Here is a 12,827-nt window from a genome sequence, read left to right on the forward strand (position 1 = left end):
CTGTAGTTAGGGTTTGGGTGGGGTGGAGTGAAAGGCAGTCCCTTGTTTTGGTGGCAGGCCTCTGCCCACCATAGGAACTCTAGTTGCAGGCAAGGTATGACAGAAATCATTGTATCCAGGCTGTGACAATGTTGACTCCATAAACTTTTTAAGTACCACTGAAGTTTCCTCATATGCAGTCTTGCATATGGAATTAGAAGAATGCAGGAGGCCCTGAACCTCAAGGCTTGAAGAATTTGTCTTGCAGATAGCAGGGTTTTTGTGGCCACCTGTTTGAAGTAAGTCACCAATTGAATTTTCTTTTCTGTTGCAAGGTAAGTCATCTGGGCAGTTGTATTCAAGCTTGCACCCAGGAATATAATTTTTTGAGGGAGTACCAGTTGTGATTTATTTTCGTTTATGGTGTACCCTAGACAAGTTAGAACCCTTTTTACAAATGCCTGCTTTAGAAGAATGTCCTTGTTTTCTGCCTGAATTAGACAATCGTCCAGGTATGGATATATTTGAATATTTCTTTGCCTGCAAAATGCAATTACTGGTGCCAGGCACTTTGTGAAGACCCTGTGCGCAGTAGATAAGCCAAAGGGCAATGCAGAGAACTGGTAATGCAAGTAGCCTGCTTTGAAGCAGAGGTATCTTCTGCAAGATTCCCTGATTGGGATATGCAGGGTAAGCCTCTTTTAAGTCTAGAGTTACCAACCAGGCATCTTTGCCTAGCATAGGTAGTAACTGTTGAAGAGTCAGCATCTTGAATTTTGGTATGTCCAGAAATGTGCGTAAAGTGGATTAGTCCAGAATTGGACGCCATGATTTGTCTTTTCTGGGTACCAGGAAAAGTCTTGAATAGAAACTTTGCCCCTTTTCCTCTTCTGGTACTGGTTGAATAGCCCCCATGTTCATGAGGGACAGAACTTGTTTCTGGGCCTCTGCCCACTTATTTGGGGGCAGATCTGGCCATCCATTTGGGATTGGCAATGTGTGGAAATGAAATCTGTATCCCTGGGATACTATATAAAAACCCCATTTGTCCTGGGTAATAAGTTTCCAGTTTTGCGCATGAAGTGCCAGTTTTCCTCCCAAAGGGGCGGCTAACAGGTAAGTGCTTGGTGATTGTAGAGGAAAGTCATTGAGACTGTCTACCATAGGGAGGTGCCTTTTTGTTTCCAGATTTGGAGATGGAGGCACCCCATTGTTTTGTTCTAAAAGTTCCTTATGACTGAAAGCTGGAGCCTTTGGAATGTCTTGATTTGACTTGAGCGGCTCTCGAGGGGACTGGAAAGGACCACTTCTTAGTAGGCCAGTGCCTACTAAATCTTGGAGGTTGCATTTGTAAGAAATCTTTCACAGTTTGCATAGATTTAGCTTTATCTTCCATCTTTTTTTAACACTTTTCAGCCTTATTACCAAAGAGATGGTCCTGTTGTAAAGGATCATCCAACAATTTTGCTTTAACATGGTTAGGCAGAGTTTACTCTTTGAGCCAAGCATGCCTTCTTAGCACAGATCCAGTTACAGCAGCCCTGCAAGAGGCCTCCAAAGAATCAAAACCACATTGCAAAGTATGTTTACCAACTTGTTCAGCTGAATGCAATAAATCCTGTAAATCTTTATTTTCCAGACAGTCAGAAATTAACATCATTTTCTGTTTAAGTAGTCCCATGATATGCTGTTAATATTTAAGCATATGAAACTGACAGTTTAAAGTCCTGATTGCCAAGGTCACAGAAGTGTAAACCTTCTTACCCCATCTATCTAGAGCCCTGGAATCTCTATCAGAAGGAGTAGGATTTTTAGCAGTAAAGGCCTTAATGCCCTCGGGACCCTGATAAATGGTTTCAGGATCAGCAGTGCGATTTTTGAAAAGGAATTTGTGAGAGTCAGGAACTCTGTAGTATCTGTCTGGTTTACAAGGAGCCGGAGGCAGAGAATCAGGAGCCATACTAGATTCTGAAAAAACATCACCAACAATGTCTACAACAGGAGGTATAGCCAAAGGCCTATGCTGAGGAAGAAGAAGAAAATCCCTAAGTCTCTTTTTAGATTCAGAGAAATCCTGACTTTCCCAGTGGAAATGTTCTCGTAAAGTATGTAAAGTTTCCCCAAAAGAAAAATCCTCAGGAGGAGAAGCAGAAGACAAGGAGCCAGAGGCAGAGAATCAGGAGCCATACTAGATTCTGAAAAAAACATCACCAACTTCTTCTTCTTGTCGGCTGTTGGTGAAGCACCCACCAAGAGGAGAAAACGCTGAGAGAAGAAAGGAGCCACTTTTGAGATTTTAAGTATTTTTCATCTGTTTATTTGCTAAGTTTTTCTGCATAGCCACATATTTTGAGCATTTTCTGGATTGTTAAACTTGATTTCTGCATTAGTAACTGTATTTAGAGCGCAACCTAGAGCTGTTCACTGAATTTCATGTTTGCACTTATTTTTAAAATCGTTTTTTTCTCAAAACTTGCATTTTATCTGTCTTTGGCCTAGCACTCTTGTGTGGGGTCATTTACTGCACTGTTATAACTTGTTGATACTTGTGAACCTCTGCTATCTCTGAAAAAACAAAAAATCTTGCTTTTTTCCCACTTTTCTGAGATTTAAAAAAGTTCAGTTACAGGCTTGCTGTTCTTGAACTGTTTTGTAAGTTTCTTGGAGGCCATTTTTTGCTTGGGCTAAAGGGAAGTCTCTCTGTTGATCAGTGGCAGTGAAAAACATTGAGCAGCCTGTCTGCCCCTGTGGGAGTGGTTACTGACTTGAAACTGTAGTTTTATTGGCCATTTTGGGTCAATTCCAAACTCCTTCATCTTCCTCTCTTAAAACCCTCTTTTGTGCGGTTTTGCGTGTTTTTGTGCATAGCGCAACAGCGGGCAGCGCCGCCTAATTGGGTTTAAACTATTCCTGGCTCCACAAAGTCTGCTCTTCACTTTTTCCCTTAGAACTGCTCTATCTCTCAAATTAAACACCATATTCTCATTCTAAGGCCCTTCACTGGTCCAATTAAGTAATCCTACAAGTTATCACTATTAAACCATAAGCACTACTTACTCTTATACTCTCTATGATTACCCTGTCCTCTATTGGTCCATCTTAAATTCAGTTTCCCTATATTACTCTAGCATGTCCAAAGGTCAGTCAATGGTTTCCTCTCCAGTCCAGCTGGTGAATCTGGGAATTTTGAGGCAATGTTACAACTATCTCATGTACACGGACAACCCTCTCCTCCTCCAAACAGCTTCAAATATATGTGAGAGATGCAACTATTTAGCCAAACTGGAGGCTGAGCTCTCTCATCTCAAAACTGGTGTAACCAGTCAGGAGGAGAAGGTAACATCACACAACACAATTCCAGTATCACATAGTCCCACCACATCAGCGAACCAAACACATAAATACACAAAAACATACTCGGAGGCTCTAAATAAAAATCTACCTAAGCAACAGAGACCTCCAAAGCAGACATCCAAGCAAACGCTACCTCAAAACAAAACACGCACAACACATAGCCCACAAAGCCAGTGTGCCAAGCAGCCACAGCCCTTAAGGCTGAATAACACACCTGATACTCTTGTAATAGGTAACTCTATTGTCAGACACACTGACGTCCTGCTCACCAGGCTGAATAAAGAGAAGGTCACGGTGAGCTGCCTGTCGGGTGCTAGGATCCACCACATAACGCAAGCAATCAGGTCACTCCAAAGCAAATACAAATATGACTCAGTCATAGTACATGCTGGTGTGAATGACCTGAGACGTACCTCCCTGGACTACATGAAAAGAGACATAGAGGAGCTCTCTGATCATGTAGCCCAGGCTGGTATGATCCTGACCTTGAGCAGCATCTTACCCTCACCTAGAATGATGCCACAGTACAAAGACAAAATGATCAATTTTAACAATTGGCTAAAATTTTGGTGTCATTCAAAGGGGATCCAGTGTCTGTCAGCCTGGGATGACATGCTCGACAAGCCACGTTGCTTCACTAGGGACGGCTTGCACCTGTCACCACTGGGCTTTCGGATATTGGCAAAGGCTCTTGCCGCCCCCATAGTGCCTTTTTTAGGCAAGGCTCAAAAGTCAAACCCACCCCCATAGACAGCACAAGGAACAAGAAACTAAGGGTAATGCTGCTTAACGCCAGAAGTCTTAACCTCAAGATGCATGCTCTCGAAGCTCTCCTCAGTATGGAGAACATTGATATCTGTGCAGTGACAGAAACCTGGTTCAAGGCTCCAGAGAGCACCCCAGCACTACCAGGCTATACCTCATATCATGCTTTTCGGCCCCAAAACCCGGACCGAACCACAAAAGGAGGGAGAGTTTCCATATTTATCAAGGATATCCACACCTCCAGGTTAGTGACATTGCACGAAGTATCGGAGACCATCCATGTACAACTAACAGTGGGCAAGACTGCTTTTCAGTTTATAGCATCCTACAGACCACCCTCTCAAAGTCAGGAATCCCACTCGGCTTTCCTGAAAACATTGGAGAACATGAAGATCTCTCCGAACACCATTATATTGGGCGACTTCAACTACCCAAACATTAACTGGGAGCACTACTCAAGCCCCAGCACCTTAGCCCAAAGGTTCCTGGAAATTATAAACTCAAATGCTATGGAACAACTTGTCACCACTCCCACAAGAGGGGACAACATACTAGACCTGATCATTACCAACATGGGGACTCTATGCCCCACACCAGAAGTATATCCCTCATTGGTATATCCCTCACTGGATGTCCACATCCCGACCCCACCCCAAGCCCAGAAAACCACAGTGAAAAACTTCTCAAAAGCAAACTTCTCACTTCTCAAAACCGAAGTGGAATCCTTCAAGGCCCCAGGGCCAGTGGGAACTATGGCCCAAACTGCAGAATCCTATATAAATGCATTCTACGGACATCTCCAGGAATGCATGGATCATGCTATCCCAAACAAAACCGACCCAATCATCCAAAGGCAGGCGTCCAGTCTGGTGGACCCCTGCCATAAATAAACTGTGCAACAGAAGGAGGAAGCTACTACATGATAGAGCAAAATCCCTAATAGGGAAGGCATCTCTGATCAGTACTAGCAAAAAATTACGATCCCTCAGAAAATCCTCCAAGGCCAGCTTCGAGAGAAAAATTGCACAGGACACCAAAGACAATCATAAGGCTTTTTTCAGTTATGTTAGGTACCTGGGATGCAACTCCCAGACTTGTTCTGAGTTGATTCTAAACGACAAAAAATACACTGAACCCACAGACATCGCCAATATCCTGGCAGACAGGTTCAGTGCAAACTCCCCAAAAGATCAAGTATCTATCCGGCAGAGGGCTGCCTCCCAAACATCTCTGATGCTCAGGTGAAGGCTGCCCTCTCCAAAGCAAAAAACACTGCTTCCATGGGACCAGATGGCGTCACAGGTTGTGTCCTACATGAACTCCAAGAGGAACTAATCCCTCAAATAAAACAGCTATACAATCTCAGCCTCACTACAGGATATGTGCCCACAGAATGGCGTACAGCAACAGTGGTCCCACACCACAAAGGTGGAGCCTCTACGGACCCTGGAAACTATCGCCACATAAGCCTGACTAGCTTAGTCTGCAAGGCTATGGAGAGGATCATCATGGAGCTCATAAACAAAGACATTGGGGACCTACAGACACTAGATCCTACCCAGTTCGACTTTGTCAAGGGTAGATCCTGCCTTTTGAACCTGGTTGACTTCTTCGAAACAGTCACCAAAGCCATAGATGAAGGGAAGGTAGTCCACACAGCCTATCTGGACCTTGCAAAGGCTTTTGACACAATACCCCACTCGGGCATCATAGATAAGCTATCCAGATTAAATATAAACCCCTATGTCACAAGATGGGTCGCAAACTGGCTCAAAGACAGAACTCACAGAGTGAGAGTTGCTGGAGCCATGTCAGACTCGAAACCGGTCACAAGTGGCATCCCACAGGGTTCTGTCCTGGGACCACTCTTATTCGATATATACTTTTCCGAGGTACAGGCAAACGTGGGAGGACTATGGCTCACCAAGTTCGCAGATGACTGCCAACTGGGCGCCATAATCAACTCTCCAGCTGACACAAACATCCTTCAAAAAGGTCTCACAGAGACAGATAACTGGTGCCAGCACCATGGTTTAAAGCTAAATGCCAAAAAATGTATAGTCATACCCTTTGGCAAAAACAATGTGCCCACAAATTACCACATAGGCGGAAACCCATTAAGTACAGAGAAAGTTATTAGGGACCTGGGGACCCAAGTTGATAGCAATCTCTCCTTTGAAAACCACATTGCCAAAGTGGTTAGAAAGACCTTCTACATAGCCCACCTCATCACGAAGGGTTTCACATCTAGATCAAGAGAGGTAATCGTGCCGCTTTATTCATCCCTCATCAGGCCCATCATAGAATACAATGCCCCTTTTGGGATGTACCTTACCCGACACCTGCAGCAATTAGAAAGACCCCAAAAGTATCTCACCAAGAGGATCAAGGGTCTCAAACAGATGCCATATGCTGCTCGGTTAAAAAAACTCCAGCTCTACTCAGTTGCATACCGCCTACTTTGAAACGATCTATGCCTGACATACAAAGATATGTCAAATCCAGAATTAATGGACATGCTCCACCTCAGTAAATCTAAATCCCTTAGAGCCACACGCTCGAGGGACTTGAACCTCAGCACAGAAATAAATAGAACTTGCTGGAGGGACAGTTTCATAACCCAGAGGCTCCCTTCGTTCTGGAATAGAATTCCAGTTCATGTGAGGCAGAGCATCTCACTGAATCTCTTCAAGAAGAATCTCGATAGGTGGATGGGGGATCGTAGGTTTGTCCCAGGGACTACTCCCGTGTCCTATTAGACAGAGGCACAGTAAACTAAACCTTAAAAAGGGCACAGTATACTCAAATCAAGGGGTGGCGTAAGCCATACAGAATCAGGCTAGACTTATAATTGCCCCAGGGCAGATAGCCTAGTATGAACCTATGAACAATGTCTACACCAGGAGGTATAGCCAAAGACCTATGCTGAGGAAGAAGAAGAAAATCCCTAAGTCTCTTTTTAGATTCAGAGAAATCCTGACTTTCCCAGTGGAAATGTTCTCGTAAAGTATGTAAAGTTTCCCCAAAAGAAAAATCCTCAGGAGGAGAAGCAAAAGAAATGGAATTTTCTGCATCAGAGTCCTCATAAGTAGGAAAAGACAAATCCTGTTCATTAGAAGAGTCAGAAGAAAAAGAATCCTGTTCAGAAGATTCATAATCCATGTCTTGCCTGGGCCTCTTAGAAGGAGGGAGTTGGCTACCCCTAATCAGGGTAATTAAATCTTCAGCCATTCTGATCATTTGTTTTTTAGGCATAGGGGCCTGTACAAGTGGCCCAAGCATCATTTTTTTAGACATAGAAGTAGATTTTGGCCTTAGTTTTGAAGATGGCGTCGGTTTAATATACAAATCTTTAGGCCTGAAGACACCCTCAGAAGCCGGTGCCTGCACAGCGGCTCCAGACCCATCCAAGGTAGAGACATCTGCGGGTTCAATACTTAAAGCATCTCGTGGCATACCGGACTCCAAATGGGTCTCAGTAGAGGCCTGCGAGTCAAAAGTAGTGGGCATCAGAGGCTGCAAAAGCATCTCACTGAGTACCGGCGAACTACCGACTGGCTTAGGAGAAGCGTCGTCATCAGTTTTGGACCTCGACGGCCTGTCTCTGTCTTTTTCTTTGCATTTTTTAGATATTCTGGTAGTCGGATTGCTAACCGACGACATTTCTGGATAGTTAAATCGTGAACCAAAGTATTTAGAAGCAAAAATATACCGACGCTTAATAGTGCGTTGATTAAATCTAGCACAAAACCGACAACAAGGTACATTATGATCAGGGCCTAGGCAAGGAATATGGTACAAATGAAAATCCTTATGAGGTATTTGCTTCCCACAAGTAATGGAATTATTAATGTTTACTGACATTGGTAAGGAGGAAGCAAAAGTTTCCCATTGGGGTACTTACCTTTTAGTTGAAGACTTCGGTTCTGAAACTCAAAAAAGAAAATTTCAGGAGTCGGCCGATGGGCACTTGCGAACTGCTTCTGCTTTGGGCACCGTGCGGCAAGAAAGACTGATATAATGGCATCGGCTCCATGTTTTATACCCCTGACAACCTGATGTCATGGAAGAAGGGACAGCAACCGACACAGGACCCAAGACTTTGTTAATCAGGCTGACTGTGGGCAACCTGCCAGCAGATTACCCAAATGTAACGACTGCAACAGTGAAACACGAAGAACATGGCAAGACCTTCCCCTTAAAAAAGCCACCTTCCTTGTTAATCATTTCATGATAATTCATTCCATGGCTTTGCATATTGGATTTATATGACTGATGGGTCTGAAGTTCCTGGGGTCAGTTGATGGTCCATCCTTATGAAGAGGGATGACTACTGCAGCCTCCCATTCACCTGGCACTTAACCTGTTTTGAGGCTGTAGTTGAAGGGTGCCTCAAATGGTCCTGCTAGGTCATATTTTAGGTTAAACAGGCAACTGAGGATATTTTCAAGGCCGACTGAAGCAGTATTTTTTTACTTTAGCGAGCACTTCCAGGAACTACTCCATGTTGATAGTTAGGAGTATGTGCTAAAAGGGTTGTCATGGTAGGCAGTGGGGAGGGTGAAGTTAGCAAATCAACTGGCTAATTAATTTTTCTCTGTGTTACCCTGGTCAGTGAAGGTTGTGCCATTTATCACTAGTTCTGTGCACTGTTAAGTATTACCTTTAAGATCCCTGACATAGCTGAAAGCGGCCTTGTGATTGTCTTTAGCCTGGGAGGCTGTCCTGGCCTTGTAATTGGCCTTGCTGGACTTGGGTGATGAAAAACATTTAACAGATGTTCAGTAATTAAAAATAGAGACTCGTTGTCGAAAATAGTCCATCTAGGAGTCTGTACCTCAGCAGAATAGTCACATACTTAACTGTATCCAAAATGTTTTCCACTATTTAATTTTAAGTAAGCAATAATGCCTGACAGGGTGTATACTACTGTGTAAATAACATATGTAGTATTGGGCTTCTAAATCCCTGGAAGGGCATTATTTATACAATAACACAAACCCTGGAAAGCATTATTGTATTTAGAGAATGGGCTAGCTGATACATTTTGTATTTGTCTTTATATTATGTCCCTTTTTGTATTTTTAATGTAAAGTAATTCCACTGGCTAATGCTTTAAACTTGCTGTAGCATATGTAATTGTTATTGGAGGAAGTACTGTATATCCAAAATATGCTAAGTATTTAATGTCCACACACACACACACACACACACACACACACACACACACACACACACACAGGCACACTCAGAAGGACAGACAGACATACTCACACAACTTTAGAAATACAACGAAAAACGAATCAACTGTGGAACCTACAGATAAAATCCAATTCCTTATGCAGTATGAATAAAACGGTGCAGCACCATTTTATTCATACTGCATAAGGAATTGGATTTTAACTTTAGAAATACAGACATATATACATAGAAACAGACAGCAACTATAACCATTTTGTTAGTGAATACATCTTTAGATGTCTCATAAAAATTACAGAATGTTCAGTCACTGATTATTTTTCTCTGTCTCTTTGCCAAGTTTTCAACCCACTTCATTCACCCTTGTTAATGCTCAGTCTCTCTCTCTCTGCTCCCCTACCCTACCCCCAATTCCCACCCAACCCTTGTTACTCTACATTTATACTTTAATAGCACCACCCACATATTATTCAAATCAATACCATCAGTTCCCTCCAGAAGAAAACAATCAATAGAATTATTCCCAATAGTAACACCCACTCTAGTTTACCACCCAAGACTCTCTCTCAAACTATTGTACTCCTTGCCCCTATAAAAAACACATTACATCTCTACAACCAATCCAGTACTCTCCTGACATTTTCTAATCCTAATTTACCACAAAGATAAAACCCAAGTTAAATAAGATGCCCCTAACTCAGATTATTTTACTATTCCTCCTCACTCAACTAGCCTTTATCACCAATTATCAAACCCACCTCCTTCAGACACTTAGGGTTTCAACCAATCCTCGCAAAGAATGTCAATATCTACCCAGCTTGTATTTCTTCACAACACCCTATTTCTACAACAAATCACATCTAATTTTTCTATAAATATCACAAAACTAAGTATCCAAATTTATGGTCAAATACCAAACCACAACCAAAATATAACTGGCCACACTCTTCTCTCTGTAAAATGTCAATTAAAAAAAATACTGGAGATATTTACATCAACCTTGGTTCCCACTGTTCATAAAACCATAATTTCCAACCCCAAAACAAACCAGTCACCTAATACCTCTCAACAAAAAACAGAACCCAAATTTGCCTAACTAAATATGAACCTAAGAAGCATGTGCAATAAAATATATGACATAAATGCCTCCTTTGTCAGATACCCTACTGATCTAGTCATAGCTACAGAAACGTGGTTAAAAAACAAATAAAGGATAATGAGATCCCACCCAGAATATAATATACTCAGTCATGACTGACAAAAGAAGTGTACAGGTAGTGTAGCAATCATCTATAAAAATTATTTAAGTATCAACCTACTCCACAGGAAATACCCAGATTTAACAATGCTGAACTTCTAATAATACCCCTAAAAATCAACAATAGGAAAACTATATGTTTATACAGCAATTTATATACCAGCAGAGAATAACATTGATAATGCTAAAAACATTCTGTATTGCATATCCCAACAAATTAATCATGAAACAGTAATACTGGGAGACTTAAATATAGTTGGACAACTCAAATTCAAATACCCCCACTGAATCCATAAACATGTACAACTTCAAACAATTAATAACCACACCCACCAAACTCAATAAAACTTCAGGGAAACACAACACTAGACTGGATTCTTACAAACAAACCAGACAAACTGACAAATATGCTGCCTGTCAAATAGTGTAAGTGACCATATACCAATATATGCCATTAGAACTCACCATAACCTAGATAAACATATTATCTATGATCAAATAGAAAATACAACCAATTTCAGAAAATATATTTTTAATTAAACACTAAAACAATATAAGTGGAATGTACTTAGAACAATGCCACTAGACACTGCTGTAGAACACTTTAATAACATTCTTACAGACCTTAAGTAATCTAGCTCCAGTATGTAATAAAAGAGTAAAGTCCAGCCCCACACCATGGCTGACAAAAGAAACAAAAAGTTCATGATAAAAAGGGATAAAGCCGGGAAAAATTGGTATAAACATAGAACTCAAAATGCCTTCCAGCAATTTAGATGTCTTAGAAACCATGCAAAACTCCATGTCAAACAGGACAAGCAAACAAACTATACCAAACCTACAAGACAAACATTAAAACAACCCACAACTTTCTTGTCATCACTAAATAAACTACTAAACTACTTTAGCCTGGCAAGACCACCACTCCTTTTACAAAACCAGACTATATGACAGATTCTGTCCCCACACAGTTTAATTCCTACTTTATACAATCAATATTATCTCTCTCTTAGACACTAATACATCTGCCCCCTCTACCCCTGTCCAACCAAAACCACCCATAGCACAAGTTTAGTCAAATACCCAGCTAGCTCATAATGAAGTTGCTTCTTAAACTAAAAACTATTTCTGTAGCTGTAGACAAACTATGATCAGACAACCTAAAAATGGCCACATTAATTAATAGGTCCATAGCAGAAAGATACATCCCATCACTGTGGAAAAAATCCTACATCATACTCCTATACAAAGGCAGTACATCTACCAAGTTTAATAACTACAGACCAATAGCGATTCCCTCCCCCTCTCCAAAATATTAGAGAAATGCATCCATATGCAGCTGATGCAATACCCAACCTCAAAAAAAACTGCTCTCAGAAACACAACATGGCTTTAGACCCCAGCACAGCAGCAGCACTATTGCTCTACATTTTACCAAGATAATAAACCAACATAGAAACAATGATCTACTTGAGTCCATCATGTTCTTAGAGTTGGCAAAGGCATTTGATGCTGTCTCACACCACCAAATGCACAGTGGACTATCCTCAATAGAACTTTTATAGTATTCCTTGTTGTGGTTTCTTAGTTACCTGTCTGAAATGCAACAAGCTGTTAAATGGCAACAAACCTACTCATCCTTTCAAACAGTTACTTCAGATGTCCATCAGGGCTCTATCCTGGGTTATCTCCTATTTAATGCATTTATTAATAACTTAGACACCTTCACTCACGATGCTAGTTTAGCTCAGTATGCAGGAGACTCAACATTAATATGTGCAGCCTCAGCAATAAATAAACTCCAAGACATTTCCCAAAAATCTTTCTCCTCCATAGAAACCTGGTTCAAAGCATCAAACCTCTTACTCGATCCCATAGAAACTAAGTTAATGTTTTTTTACATCAAAAAGTTGCCAAAATCAAAAGCAATATTTTACTATAAAGTCAGCAAATACTACCATTGAAACTATAACTCACAGTAAACTTCTAGGAATTATAATAGATGACAATCTCAACTATGACCAGCATATACTGCACATCATTAAATCTACACACCAGAAACAAGGCTGCCTTTATAGGATCAATGGATTCCTTACAAATACTGCAAGAAAAACTCTAGCCACCACCTTCTTATTGCTAACTCTCTTATACTCTGCTCCTATCCACACAAACTTAAACAATATTCTAAGAAAGTTAGTTGTCTGCTGCTATAATAAAATAACTAAATTTGCCGCCAATCTCTCTCATAAGACTCACCACTGTCACAGCTTAA

The sequence above is a fragment of the Protopterus annectens genome, chromosome 9.part0 (assembly GCF_019279795.1).
Source record: "Protopterus annectens isolate FY-2018-M chromosome 9.part0, PAN1.0, whole genome shotgun sequence".
Lineage (NCBI taxonomy): Eukaryota > Metazoa > Chordata > Ceratodontiformes > Protopteridae > Protopterus > Protopterus annectens.